The following is a 14,492-nucleotide window of genomic DNA, read 5'->3' on the forward strand; positions in this document are numbered from 1 at the left end:
TAAAAGGCGGTACGTGTTAACTTGTCAATTATTTTTCATTTCCGATCTGTAACTGCAAATTCCTTTCAGAATTCACCATGACTTCTGCCAAGCATGCGTCCACCTCCTTTGGTTACTGGTCTCCCCCTTTCTTAAAATGTATCATGTCGTCATCCCCACTTCCAACTTACCACTGATGCATACGATTAATAGAATTTACAAAATAAAAGTAGCTAATATAGTATATTGACTACATCAATTGTAACTGCGTTGATTTCAGCACAACTTCCACGAAATTGGAGTTAAGAAAGATACGTTATTTGAAAAACAAACTTCAGAAAATTTGGAAAGAGCATGTGTCATACACTTGAGTTAATAACAGGCTCTAACGATTTTGGTTGGTCGATTTGAGGGAGGGGACTAAACAGGTGCTACGGTCGCAGGTTCGAATCCTGCCTCGGGCATGGATGTGTGTGATGTCCTTAGGTTAGTTAGGTTTAAGTAGTTCTAAGTTCTAGGGGACTGATGACCACAGCTGTTAAGTCCCATAGTGCTCAGAGCCATTTGAACCATTTTTTTTTTTTGACTAAACAGGGAGATCATCGGTCCCATCGGGTTAGGGGAGGACGGGGAAGGAAGTCGACCGTGCCCTGTCAAAGGAACCATTCCGGCATTCGCCTGAAGCGATTTAGGGAAATCACGGAAAAAAATTTCTGGATGGCCGGACGCAGGTTTGAACCGTCATGCGATTTTGGCAAGTCATCTATAACACAATATAAAATCAAACTGTGCACTCACCATTACCTATATTTCACTAAGCATTTGTATTGGTCTGTGCGAACGTACAAATACAGGGGGAGGGGGGGGGGTACTGTTCCTTTCAGTTGTTCCCTCCTGTATTCTGGGAAGTCAATCTTTGTTATTTGTGTCTTAGTTTCCCTTTCTGTGTTTCTCATCCAACTTCCAGTGATTTGCTGAATCTAACAATGGGCTCACGAACTGGGTTGTTGATAGGTACGATCCGCTTGTGAATCGGCGCTTTTACGTCACTGCAATGTTTTCTGCAGTCAGACCGCAAGCCCATCCACATGGAAAAGCGAGAGAAAAGTATCCTGCTTCAAAAACAACTGTAAATCTTTTAGAATTTCTTGCCATTTTCATGATATTTGGTTTTCGTGATAATTTATTCTCCAAAAACTGAGAAATTCGGAAGCTGATGCATGTTAAAATACTGACGCTTTTAGTAATTTTTTGTTCGGGGAGAGGGAAGGGGGCGGAGTATCACAATCCCTTGACTGTCACGATCCCTTGACTTCCGATATCCCCTCACCCTCTCCGTCCTTGGTGCCGCTCCTGGATGCAGTCTTTGTGCCGAAGGGTACGATATTTCGTCCGTCAACTGTCATCGTGCTATTCCCGACCAGGTTTAAAGGGACCTTTTCGCTGTTACTGATTTCTGATTCCCTCGTATCTCGCTCTCATCTGTCTTCGTCCAGGCTCATCGATAATCTCGCTTTTGCCGGCCGGTGTGGCCGAGCTGTTAAAGGCACTTCAGTCTGGAACCGCGTGACCGCTACGGTCGCAGGTTCGAATCCTGCCTCGGGCATGGATGTGTGTGATGTCCTTAGGTTAGTTAGGTTTAATTAGTTCTAAGTTGTAGGCGACTGATGACCTCAGAAGTTAAGTCGCATAGTGCTCAGAGCCAATCTCGCTTTTAATATTTTCCTTCAGTTATGGTTGACATCCTCTCAACTAACATTAACGTTACATTTACTTTATCTATGACGTGCGTGTGGTCATATCAATTTTCATTTATACCAGTGGTCGGCAAACTGTGAATCGTTAGCCACGTGGGGCTCTCTGACACCATGAGTTTGACTCCTGCACAAAATACCACGTGCGGGTGTGATATGCAGTGAGTTCGAAAATTCGGTGCCGAATCGATTTTCGGCCTGGGCGAGTCCATTTATTTTGTTGTAGGCGTCACGTCTCATCTAAACGAGCTTAATTTTAAACTACAGGAAAAAAGAAACACAATTTTGTTAATGTTACAAGAAGCTACTCCATTTGAAAACAAATAATCTCTTTTTGCTCAAGATTTTGAAAAAGAAACTTTCATTCACTTTCTAAGCCTGTTAAATCCTCGCCAAGAAAATCATTTTGATATTGACATTTGTTACTTCAAAACAACACTTTTAAGTATGAGGCAAGCTTTTCTCAACAACTTTTTGGGATTCAGAAACAGCAAAGCGACATTAGCCTTTGTTAAGAAAAATCTGTTGATGCTACTGTAACAGAATTAAATTTTTCTACCTTTAATTTTGACATTTGAAATTTTAATTTGTACGCGTAACTGATGGATTAAAAAAAAAAAGAATTGTGAAGCTAGAAATTTGAACGTCTTTGTGCTGATGCAGAAACAATAGCACTCCGTCTTCAGGCCCGACTGGCCTACCAGAACCATCCGACCGCAGTGTCATCCTCGGTGGAGGATGCGGATAGGAGGGGCGTGGGGTCAGCACACCGCTCTCCCGGTCGTTATGATGGTATTCTTGACCGAAGCCGCTACTATTCGGTCGAGTAGTTCCTGAATTGGCATCACGAGGCTGAGTGCACCCCGAAAAATGGCAACAGCGCATGGCGGCCTGGATGGTCACCCATCCAAGTGCCGACCACGGCCGACAGCGCTTAACTTCGGTGATCTCACGGGAACCGGTGTATCAACTGCGGCAAGGCCGTTGCCTGCAGAAACAATAAAGAACAACAAATCCGAAACTAGTACACAGCGCAAGGGGTCTGCTTTGAAAGACCTGGAGAAGGAAGATGTGTGACAAAAAACTAGCGTTTGCTTTTCTTTCCTCATTCGGATCTACATGTTCATGCGAACTATCATTTTCAGTCACAAATCTTGTCAAGAGTAAAATGGGAGGTCATCTTACTGATAAGGACCTGGAATCGTGAGCACAATTAAAACCAACAATATTCAGTTTGCCTTACCCAAACTTTCCAAGGCCACTGTTCACATTGGTATCTGTCAGTATTGTAATGATTTAATTTTATGGATACCTTACTAATTAATTTTATCAGTAAAATATAATATTGTTACTAAGTAGGGTATCAAGTTTTATTCGACGTACCTACAATTTAAACGCAAAACTGTAATTAAACTTTATTAGCTTAATTTTAGGGGTCGTTGTGAAGTGAAAAAAGTTCTAATGTTGAGTACTGAGAAAGTTACGTTGCTATGGTCTGGACATAGAAGATGAATAAAGGGGAAGCAATTATACGAGACGAGCGTCGATGTAAGAGTGGGAAGGTGTCTACATCAGCAAACATACCTCAGTCAGACTGAAGCTGCCTTTAGCACACTCCAAATTAGGAGTACAACGGTGTACCTGCCTATATAGCTTAAGTTCATAAAGTATGGCTCTCAAAAGAAACTTAATTCTTTGTACGACTGATATTTGGCTCTGTTGACTAACGAGTTTCTCGGCCACTGATTTGAACCAATTTAGACTACTAAATCCTGGTCTTAATGTCATTTGCCCTGTTATTTTTAGATGAGTGCACCAATTTACATTCTTATAGTATAAAATAAGTAGCCAGATTAGATTAAATACGCTGCTCAGATTCCGTAGGCCATAGCGCTAAAGTTCCTTTAACAGGTCCTAAGTGTGGTTATTATAAAAGATACGTAAGCGTAGTTGGTATACCCCTTTCTCGAACAGATTTCTCTCACCATGCTTTTGAATTAAGAAAACTTTTGTTTGGCGTGATGAGATATCCCAAAATCCACCATCTTATGATGTTAGTGGACTGAAAGTAAGTATAATGTACAGGCTTGTGATATCCAGAGCGCGCAATTCTCGTACCAACCTCATAAAAATTCTCATATTTTACCAAAAATTCTTGTAAGGTTCGAAAAATGTGTTCATGGTGTATTACAGACTACATGTACTGCCTAAAGAAACTTATTTACAAGATAAATAGAACAAAAATACAAGATTCCGCACGTGTGATTTAATTTCGTAGTCCACTTCTTCTTCTCCCGTTTTATACAGAGTAACCGAAATTATTTTCTGGTGCATTTCCTGTGTTGGTTGGAGGGTCACACTTGTGTCGTTTCTGGGACCTCTTTAATACATTCTGAGGCAAGAAGTACTCCATTCAATGGGTTGGTTTGCAGTCGGTTTCTGATATTACTTTTCACAAGGTCTACCTGGAATTTAACGTAAAATGTTAATAACCTAAGAAGCATGGGCACGTGTTATTAATCAATTTATGAGTTTTAATCCTTTACATACCTTGGAAAAAACTCTTTTGCAGTCAGCATTTGAATGAGGTAAACTCAAAACTGAGAGGACGAAATCGCTCAGTTTCTTGAATTCTTCACTTGTATGATCACGTTTTATCCGGTGATTGCTCCTTTTGGAGTGAGTGTGGGAGACGAGCCAAAATCAGGGGGAGACGCCTCTATTGGTTGTCTGTAGTTTGTGCTAAATCAACAGTGCGGGAGGAATAATACGTGGCAATAGTTCTTACAAGGGCATAAGCGAAGATGTTATATCTCTGAAATTGGGTGACAGTGCATTTTTAGGACTCAGAACTGCTAGTTTGGATAGCACTTTACCATCCATATCATATCTTGCTTTGATCTGGCACGAAGCTATCTCTAACATTTGAGAATTAATAGTACTCATTAGGTGTGCCAGATATAAATATACAAATATATAAAAAAGACGAAACAATAAAAATATAAAGTCACATATGAGCAGCTTTTATACCCGCAAAGATCATGTTATTCATACCTACCCGAAACGAGAAACATTCCATTGCAGCTAAACAAAATTCTTGGGATATTTTTGCTTGAAATGCATTGGAAGATAAAAATGAACTTACCTCCTTTTCTATAACCTCTAGATAAAATAAAGATACAGTCTACTCACCACAAAAAGTTCTATATCGGTGATAAAAATCCCTAAGAAGGTGTTGGTGATTCTTTATTGCAGGTACCCCAACGCTCTTCAGAATTTTTACACCTCAGTACAGCTGTGAATCATCCGGATGATGAGCTGCATTTTTTGGGTCAACATCGTTCGGATTTCTTCCCACGACATAAGAACGTTTCATGAAATACACAAGTATTTCTCTATAGAGAGTTCTAATCATGTCATGAAGGTTAACCAAACTACTGTTGTAGACTGGAAAAATTTGTTGAAAGTAGTAAATTTTGGTAGAATTCTCTCTAAGAACATATAGGCATCGTGTAAATAGTTAAAAACTTGTTCATCACTTATAACTCGCTCTGAAAGCGAATTTTGTTTAAAAAACAGCATTAGAGCATCCCATTTTGCAACACTTTTTTAACAACCGACATCATTGTAGCCAACATGTCTACGAAGGATGAAGCAATTCATGTGGATCCTAGTTTAAAACACTTGGAAAGAAGCATTATGTTTAGCCGATTTCCACTCGATATGACGTAAAATAAAATGTATGGGATACAAAATGCTGCAATATCTGAAATTCGTTGAACTCCGCCTGTCTCTTGGCGCTAATTTGAAAAACCGTAAATATTCCGCGCGAGGTATTCACAAGCCCTTGGAAGGTTTCTGCGCGCCTTGCTTGCGCGTATATGCGCCGATTGATAAAGCAGTTCATTGCAAAAATTCCCAGGCAAGTATCTTGGAATATGCTTTTCACCGAATTATGAACTTGCCAACATCGTATGGCAACTATATGCTGCAAATCAAATAACATTTCCAAATCAAATGTTTGGCTGTTGGAACATTTATACTAGATCATTGTAGAGATTCTCTGCAGTAGAAGTTTTCTCAATATTTACGTCTGCATCATTGTAAACTTCAAATTTTGTATTTGTGAGTATTCATATAACTCCCACAGCTTACTTTCAGTACAACCAGTAAACGGAAAATTGACACAAAATTAAAGCTTAGGAGAAACTTTTATTCTGGAATTTAGTTGATCAGTATTTCAAGAAGAGTTCTTATTATTACCCACCCGAATATCTGTCATAAAAACGGACCATTGCACAGTAATGTTCTGCAGTTCGGACATTGGTGGACTCGTCCGCCATTATGGCAAATTTGGCATTCTATAGCATTTTCACCCTCACTTCTGCGTGTGCCACTTTAATCAGATTAGAAACTATGGCCCATGCTTTGTGCCGTTAAGAGTCGTGGCCCGTGCAATAACCGAGTCTGGAAACGTTTCTTTCAGCAAATAGGATAAATGATCAGCTGCTAAAAACACCAAATTATGTTCTGCTAAGAATGCTGATAATTTAATTTCAGCAATAGCAACCTTCCTCTTAAATGGTTGCGCGTTTGAGACAAACTGAGAAACTGAAGGTTGTTGTGCAGCAACAAACTACACCAAGTTAAGGTACTTCTTACTTTCTGAATGGCTTTTAATGTTCTGAAGTTCAGAAACCAAACTTGCATCCCGCTCTGTACGGATCATATCGCGCATCAGCCAATTACGGAATTCTTGAGTATTTCGCCGTTTTTCTCGAAATTTTTCCAATTTATGCACAGGACGTTCAGTGTCAGAGATTTGCCTCTCTTTAGCCTTTTATTCCGGCGTGCGCGACAGCGAGGTGCTTCTGTTTTCTTCTAACTCAATGTCACTTCCCATTTTTGCATATATCTCAGCAATACGCAACGAAATCAAGCACTTCTTTTGTAGTAACTGGACAGTAAATGAAAGCAGCTGAGTGTACTGTGACTGCGAAACACTTGTTAAGAGTAGCGTTTGTTGGAGTCCAAACCATGCATCATGATGCAATGTTATTATAAAGTTATTATTATTATTATTGACTGTTGTTTATATTTAACAATTCCATTGGGGACACGGGTATTGCAGGGCAAATTACTGTTAATTGTTTTCCAATTACATGAGAGTATCGTCTGAAAACATTTTAGCGCCTTGAAATTCAGGTGGTCGCTCTATTTCGGAAACTGAGTTCAAAATGTTATACAAAACAAAAGTGATTCGTTATTGTTAGAGTTTTCTAATTTTTTCTAGGGTCAGGCTTTGAAGCTTCATTCTAGACTTTGATTGTTAAGCCGGGATTGGCGGCTAGGCGGTGAGTCTCTCTGGCTGAAGCTGATGAGAGGGACCGTATTGTCCTTAATCATGCCCATTTCATTAAATATAATTATTTCTCCAACAAATGTGTATAATGTATATTTGGTAAAAACTTGGGCAAAACTCTCGTATGTTTGGGTACGATATTCGCTTTTTCCTCGTACCTCGTACAAACGATGAAATTCTCATATGCCTACGAGGATTCTCTAGAAATCACAACGCAGATATCTCCAGATATCACCTATACCTGGCAACATCCGCATTGTTGTGGCACGTCGGCAGTTCACTGGTATGTTCCTCCCAACTAAATCTTTTGTCGAGTTGCAATTCGCGTTCTCTGTCAATCTCCTCTGTGTACATGTCATATTTGATACATATGTTTTGTGAAATCCTCTTGCACAATTTTGCATATTGTATTGTGACTTTTTAAATTGGCAAGAAATCATTTATTAATGTGCATTACCAGCTCTTTCTAAAATTATATTTGATTTACTGTTCACTGCTGCCTCTGTGTCACTCTCGAATAAAACAAATTTCACGTCTGCGGACGGTGCTGTTGAAGAAGCATTAATACACAGGAAAGTTTAAGGGCCCTTACATGGAACGTTATGAGGCACACCCACGTAATTTTTTCCCATCTTGATGACGACTGATACTTAGTCTCCCGTTAGATACATGCAAATTGAATTAGTTCACAGACATTTCTGAGACACAATAATAATCTAATTTATTTGCTTCAAAGGATGTTCTGATTTACGCAGTCAAATGCATTCAACAAATCATAGGATTTGGTGGTAGGCTATAATTTATAGTCTAATGGACTAAGAATATCATCACTGTGTAAACAGCCTTCTCAGCATAAAATTTCAAATTGTGATTTCGAAGCATATTACTTAACGTTAGGTGATTAAGGAGCCACTCATACATTTACTTTTCCAAAAATTGTGACAATTCTGTTAAAAGTGAATTCGGTGGAAGTTTGGTGGTATTTCTTTATACTCCTTCTTATACAACAGCTGAACTTAAGCATAATTCAGTCACGAAATATCCCGTTGGCAAGTGGTTAGTTACGAAAATAACTTAAGAGGTTACTAAAATCTTGAGAAAGCTCTTCATTTAACTTCGTCGATAGTTCATGATAACTACTAGAGTTGTTTGATTTTAAATATTTTAAGGCCGTCATTACTTCTTCTGAGTGACAGTCATGTTCGTGTTAATGATGTTATCTTGTAAAGGCTGGTCTTGTAATGAGTCTCAGGTATTCCAGGACAGAATTTACTGACCACTGTCAAATCTGTCTTGTTCATTACCGGTGTGAAGTGCTGGCTTTGCTGTTAGCAAAATATCAGCTACCTTTAACCGTTTCAGACATGAATTTTTTCTGGAGGAAGGAAAATGTTTCTTTATTTCGTAATGCCCTTAGGTGATTTTGTAATGGTTTTAGGTGCTAGATTTAAACAAAAATATGTACCTGTTTTTAAAATGTGCTTTGTACACCTGGTTTCATTTTATGGGCTAAAAAACTAATTACTAAATATTCTTTATTGCAATAAAAAGAAAATGATCATTCAATAATAACCTTGCAAAATAACAGAATTTCACTACACAATGGAATATAGCGAACCAACCACGTCCATATATTCTGGTGGTCACGAGCTGCTGCGCTGTCCTATATTATATTCACTTGCTGATATTTTCATAGTAATGCCGAACAGTTGGCAGCACTTGCACATGATAAAAAGGTTGAACAAGCACGAATGTGAACCTCAGATTTACAATGGAGAAAAAACCCTTATATTGCAACTAATACACAGTAAAAGTTAAAATTCATGATTTTAGCCACAAGGGCTACAAGCTATATATGCGCTCCCCTCTATGTCTAGTTGTACCAGTCTTTTTCATCACTATTTTCTGTTGTGCCTTTGTTTTGTTGTCTGGCATGACTAGGGTGACCAGACGTCCGGATTAATCCGGACATGTCCTGCTTTTTAGCTCTTTGTCCGGGGTCCGAACGGATTTTTACAGTATCCGGCTTTTTCGTAAAGTTGAGCATAATACAGTTAAATTTACAATTCGTCCCGTTCTATTGCTCTTGTCTTCAAATACTTTATCTATTGGCACAGCCTTCGTGATAAACACGCACGAAGGCGGTGTTAGTAGGTGGTACAAGGATCGTCGACGTTATCGTTGATCTTCCTATAAGCGAATGCAGATATCGATTATTTAAAATTTTCGTTTCGTGTCTTCGCTTTGTAGTGGCTTGGCTTCCTGTAGTGCACGTGTGATTTGTGAGAGTAATTTTTAACAGAGTGAGTTACGTAAAATATTTGGCTATGCCTAAACGAAAGTGTACATTTTCTGATGTCCTTTCCTGTAAATATCCGGCTTTAAGAAAGGGAAAAATGAATTTGAAGCAGAATGTAAGATATGTGGAGCTGGTTCGTACGTCTCAGTGGCCAATAAAGGTAAGAAATAACTCGACAGATTAACTGTCATGGTTTTATTTCATTGTTTCATAGTCAATCAATTTATTTGTATACGTAAGATTAAAGTGCAGTTTACACGTCGTCAGCTGCTGCTTGAATTGTAGATGTTGATAGCGGTGCGTCGAATGAAGGGAGGTAAATGGTCTTACGTTTTTCGCTTTGTAAACAATTCCGTGTTGTTGACATAACAAAACAATTGACGCCACACTGTCACCACAATCAATGTTTTTAATTTTTTTATATTGTTCATTTAACCACCACCTGACCATCAGTAACAATTAACTACTAGTTTTACCGGTAATTCCCAGCAGTCACGTGACTTGTCCAAAGCTGACCGGTTGTATCCTCATCTGCTGTTGACCCGTTTGATGTGTCCTCTTTTTTCTTCCTTTGTCCTCCTTTTTGAAGCTGTTTGCCCTTTTTAAACAATCTGGTCACCCTAGGCATGACTATCCTTTTCTCATAATGCATTTGCTTCAAAGTGTGGATTACTTTCTTCTCATGTAATGGCTCAGCTTATGCAAAATTTTTACCAGACGTGCGCGATGTTGTTCCTCGTATAGGGTTGCCAACCGTCCCGATACATCGGGAGCGTCACCTTTATGGGTCTTCTTCCTCCGACATCCCGCCAACAACCAATTTTGTCCCGATTTTGCGAAGTACTGTTACGAGCTTGGCTCAGGTACGAAAGTAACACCATCTGTTAGCGCAACACGTAAATGCAGCCTCAGTTAGTTTTATGTATGTAAACAATTCTATGTTGACAAAGTCGTCTCACAGACATGTTGAATATCGACGATGCAAGCAGTTTCTAGATCTAGCGCTGTCATTTGAGAAAATGCCAAGACTTCTCCAGTAGTAGGAGGCGGGAACTATTTAAGCAGCGCCGCGTGGAAGAACCGGGCAGTTCCCATTTGAATAGCGATCTGATAATACGATTCTTTCTAAACTTAATACGAACGATGAGTGCAAGTTAGTAACGTTTGAAGTGTTTACTGCTAGTATATAGGGCGTGAAGTGTACTTCAATAACTGAAGTGTTATTGTTGACTATTTAGCCGGCCTGTGTGGCCACGTGGTTCTAGGCGGTTCAGTTTGGAACCGCGTGACCGCTACGGTCACAGGTTCGAATCCTGCCTCGGGCATGGATGTGTGTGATGTCCTTAGGTTAGTTAGGTTTAAGTAGTTCTAAGTTCTAGGGGACTGATGACCTCAGATGTTGAGTCCCATAGTGCTCAGAGCCATTTGATTTGTCGACTATTTATAGTCTAATAAACTTATCATAGCTGACGAAAATGCCCAAGAATGGGAAGGGAAAGTGACACTTTTTGGATAATTACACAAAAGAGTGGTATTTCGTCAAGATAGGACGAACGCATCAGGAAGCGTTGTGTGAGAGTTGCAGCTGTTTCATCTCTGTAACTCACGGAGCTAAGCAGATGTGAGGCATCACATTTCTACAAACACATTCGCGGTAGCATCAACAATAAAGCCTATTCCTACATTCTTGATTAAAGAAGATACCCAAGAAGAACTGCTCGCGTTGTTGCAGAAATAACAACAGCTTATAAAGTCGTCAAGCGTCATCAATCATTCAGTTTTCTTGACTGTGCCGTAAAGGTGAATGACGCAACGCATCCTCACTCTAAAGTCGCCGCAAAGCGGTCTCCAGCCAGGACCAAAGCTACTGCGATTGTTAAAAATATAATTGCACTTCACCTCCTGTCCGAATGCATAAAACAATTGCAAGAAGTTTAGTTTTACGACATGCGCACCGACTCGTCGAACCACAAGGCTGAAAAGATGTTTCCTTTAGTTGTTCAGTACTTTACTGAAACTGAAGGAATCCTACAGAAGCTGGTGAAGTTTGAATAGCTGAGTAACGAAAGCTGTTGAAGTTTGAATCGCTGAATAACGAAACATCGGAGACAACTGCAAAGTTCTGTCTAGACACTTTAAGACAACTGCAAATTCCGTAAGATAAGTTAATGGCTTTTTGTGGAGACAATACCAACTTCGGAGGGCTTCATCGACACCGCCAGCGGTATGTTTTCCGCCAGATTAAAGAACTAGAAGAAGCATAGAAGGAGTTGAATGTCTTGCCCATTTTCTCCAAAATATTATATCAAGCACTACTAGACATTGAAATAATCATCATGAAAATATTTAATTATTTTTCAAGAGGGCAAGGACAGAGAAACTGGAAGTGTTCTGCTTATACGTTGATGCAAATCATCAGACCCTATCTCACTCAAAAATAATATGTCTGTCGTTAATTTTTTGACCCCGAAAACAGGCCAATATATTAATCGAGATGTCTCAATGAAAGGAAGACTGCCAATTTTATTGGCATGCAAACCAAAATGAATTTGAACAAATTAACTAATCCGAACCCTAACCAAGAAATAATTAATTTGGTTCGAAATTTGAGGAAGAGACAATGGCTTTCTATACCATAGCATATGATTACTTAGAGAAATGGGCTATTTATTTTAAAAAGTATTGGTACACTATCTGAACCCCAGATTGGTTGAAGATTGAAAACACTACTATACACCTGACTAAAAATGACGTGAAGATTTCAGGGGACAATTATTTTCAGGAATATATGTGTATGGAAACCTTTTTAGACACTAAGCGTGACTCGTCAGAATGGAAGTCGAAACACTGTGGAAGAAAGGTGGACTTACTTTCTTAAGGTAGTGTTTGTTTTCTATTCCTGTACACAACGCTACTGTGGAAAGAATATTTTCGCTTATGTCGGCCCAGTAGACTGATGGAAGAAATCGACTTCTGCTAGGAACTGTGGAAATAACCTTACAGTCCCAGTTTAACTACAAGCTGACATGCATGGAGTTTTACAAATAAGTAAATGGGAAAAAAGACTTGCTGAAAAAGGTGAAATCTTCCGTAAAATATGGTTTATCAACTACTTCCGCAGCAACAAGTTCCATGTAATTGTGTTCTATATAAAAGATAATCACACTAAATAAATTTCTACTTCATTTCGACACGTCCATCTAATTGTTCCCCGATGAGGTCCTAGCTAGATATGGCAACCCTGTCCTCTTGACAAATAATAAATTGTGATGTTTGATTTCGCAAGTGTATCTTGAGCACTGCAGTGGGAGCAGCAACTGTCCATTCAATTCTCATTCATGATACACTCTCTTGAAGTTACACATGTCTTCATTGATGACAACATACTGCATTTTGCTTGATCTGAAATCTGTGCTGGATTATGTTGATTATATGCTGTTTACATTTTTGAGCTCAGATTATGATATTATCAGGTTCTCATCCGTGCCAATTTTTTCACAAACGGCGCCATTTTTAACAAATTCCTGTCCTGGTGTTCTGCAACCCATTTTGGAGATGACTAAACGTGAAAAATTTATTTTCGTATTGCGGGCTATTTGTTTTTATTTTTAAATTAAACATCTGACCTCATATGATGTTATCTTTCATGATAATATATGAATTCCCTTTAAGTTACTGCGGCTATTACTTGAATTTGAAGAATATTAACGTTCCACTTCATTACTATAGATATTTCTGAAAACTCTTGGGGGTTGCAATGCCATCAATGATGTGATGTGTTGGGATCCAGGTATTCAGTTGCAATGACAGTAATGTTTTTTGTTAAAATCATATTGTCTGACAAAAAATGAAACATTCAAAAGACGTTGTCGGATGTCAGTGTAACTTTGTGCTGATCATTGTAAGGTATGTAAATGATTAGTTTCCATTTTCTGTAAAGGCGGAATGGCCACCTGAGTGCAGCACTGTTGTTATCAAGCCTGTAGGATATTCAACCTGCGTGAGCAACATCACATGTTGAGCTATACGGAGAAGCCATGCACCCATGTGGGACAATGAAATAAAGAAAATACAGCAGTGTGGACGGAGTCTCATTGTAGATCTCCATTTGGCTGGCCGGTCAAATTGTGCAATATCCAAAGGTTTCGGGAATCTGGATGTGACACTGGCCTGATGTTGAACATCATGGGAATATGAGGGCAGACACAGTCGTTGTCAAGGTTCTGATTGATCACAGTAAGGGAGGATCACCATATCATGCACCGAGCACATTGAACCCATTCGCTCGCCATCCAAGTACAAATAATAAACTCCCAGCAACAATCCATGTCATCCTGCACCTTTGGTCGGAGGCTAGCAACTGCTGGACTAGGGAATTACTGGTCCACATGTAGCCTGCCGCTAAAACCACAATGCAAATGGCTACATTTGGAGTGGTACCGTGTGCAGGAAGAATGGACTGTTGATAAATGGTGTCACATTGTTTTCAGCAATGACTCGAGTTTCTGCATTGCCCTGAACAGCCACCATCGGTCAGTATGATGGCAACTTGGGAAGAGGTCCCATTCTTTCATTGTTTTAGCACAGCTGTGTTACTCCTGGTGTCATGTTGTAGAGATCATTTGTGATGTGCCCATAAGCTCTTGCATTGGGTATGACTTCAGGTTATAGTGATTGAGAGGACTCAGATGATACAATTTTACATCTGACATGCTGTATCCTCTTGTGTCACCTCTTCATGATACAGTATCCTGACACCATTTTTCAAAAGAACAATGCTCATCCACATGTGACATGTGTCTCTATAAATATCTGTGAGACGCTGAGGTACTTGTGTGACCAGGAAGATCTCCAGATCTATCTCCAATAGAAGATGTGTGGGACCATATCAGACATTAACTCTGTCCCAGTGCCAGTTTGTGGTGTAAAATCTGGCAATGGACTTGGGAGGAGGGGAAGAGGGGTTGATGTCATAACCCATATGAAGTCAAACAAATGTGAAGTTGCTCTTCAAAGTTATTTTTTGAGACTTAAAACTGATAAGAACATATAGCCAAAACAGTGTCACACATGGAAAAAGAACTTGCAGTGCAAGAAT

The 14,492-nt window shown here is 39.4% G+C and overlaps 1 protein-coding gene and 1 pseudogene across 4 annotated transcripts in view; one reads left to right on the forward strand and one right to left on the reverse strand.

The window, feature by feature from the left end:
• The window catches only part of LOC124777261 (organic cation transporter protein-like), a 320,726-nt gene that overhangs the window by 149,322 nt on the left and 156,912 nt on the right, over nucleotides 1–14,492 (forward strand). The gene's annotated exons all lie outside the window — the stretch shown is intronic.
• On the reverse strand, nucleotides 2,605–2,722 carry LOC124778844 (annotated as a pseudogene).

The sequence above is a fragment of the Schistocerca piceifrons genome, chromosome 2 (genome assembly GCF_021461385.2).
Source record: "Schistocerca piceifrons isolate TAMUIC-IGC-003096 chromosome 2, iqSchPice1.1, whole genome shotgun sequence".
Lineage (NCBI taxonomy): Eukaryota > Metazoa > Arthropoda > Insecta > Orthoptera > Acrididae > Schistocerca > Schistocerca piceifrons.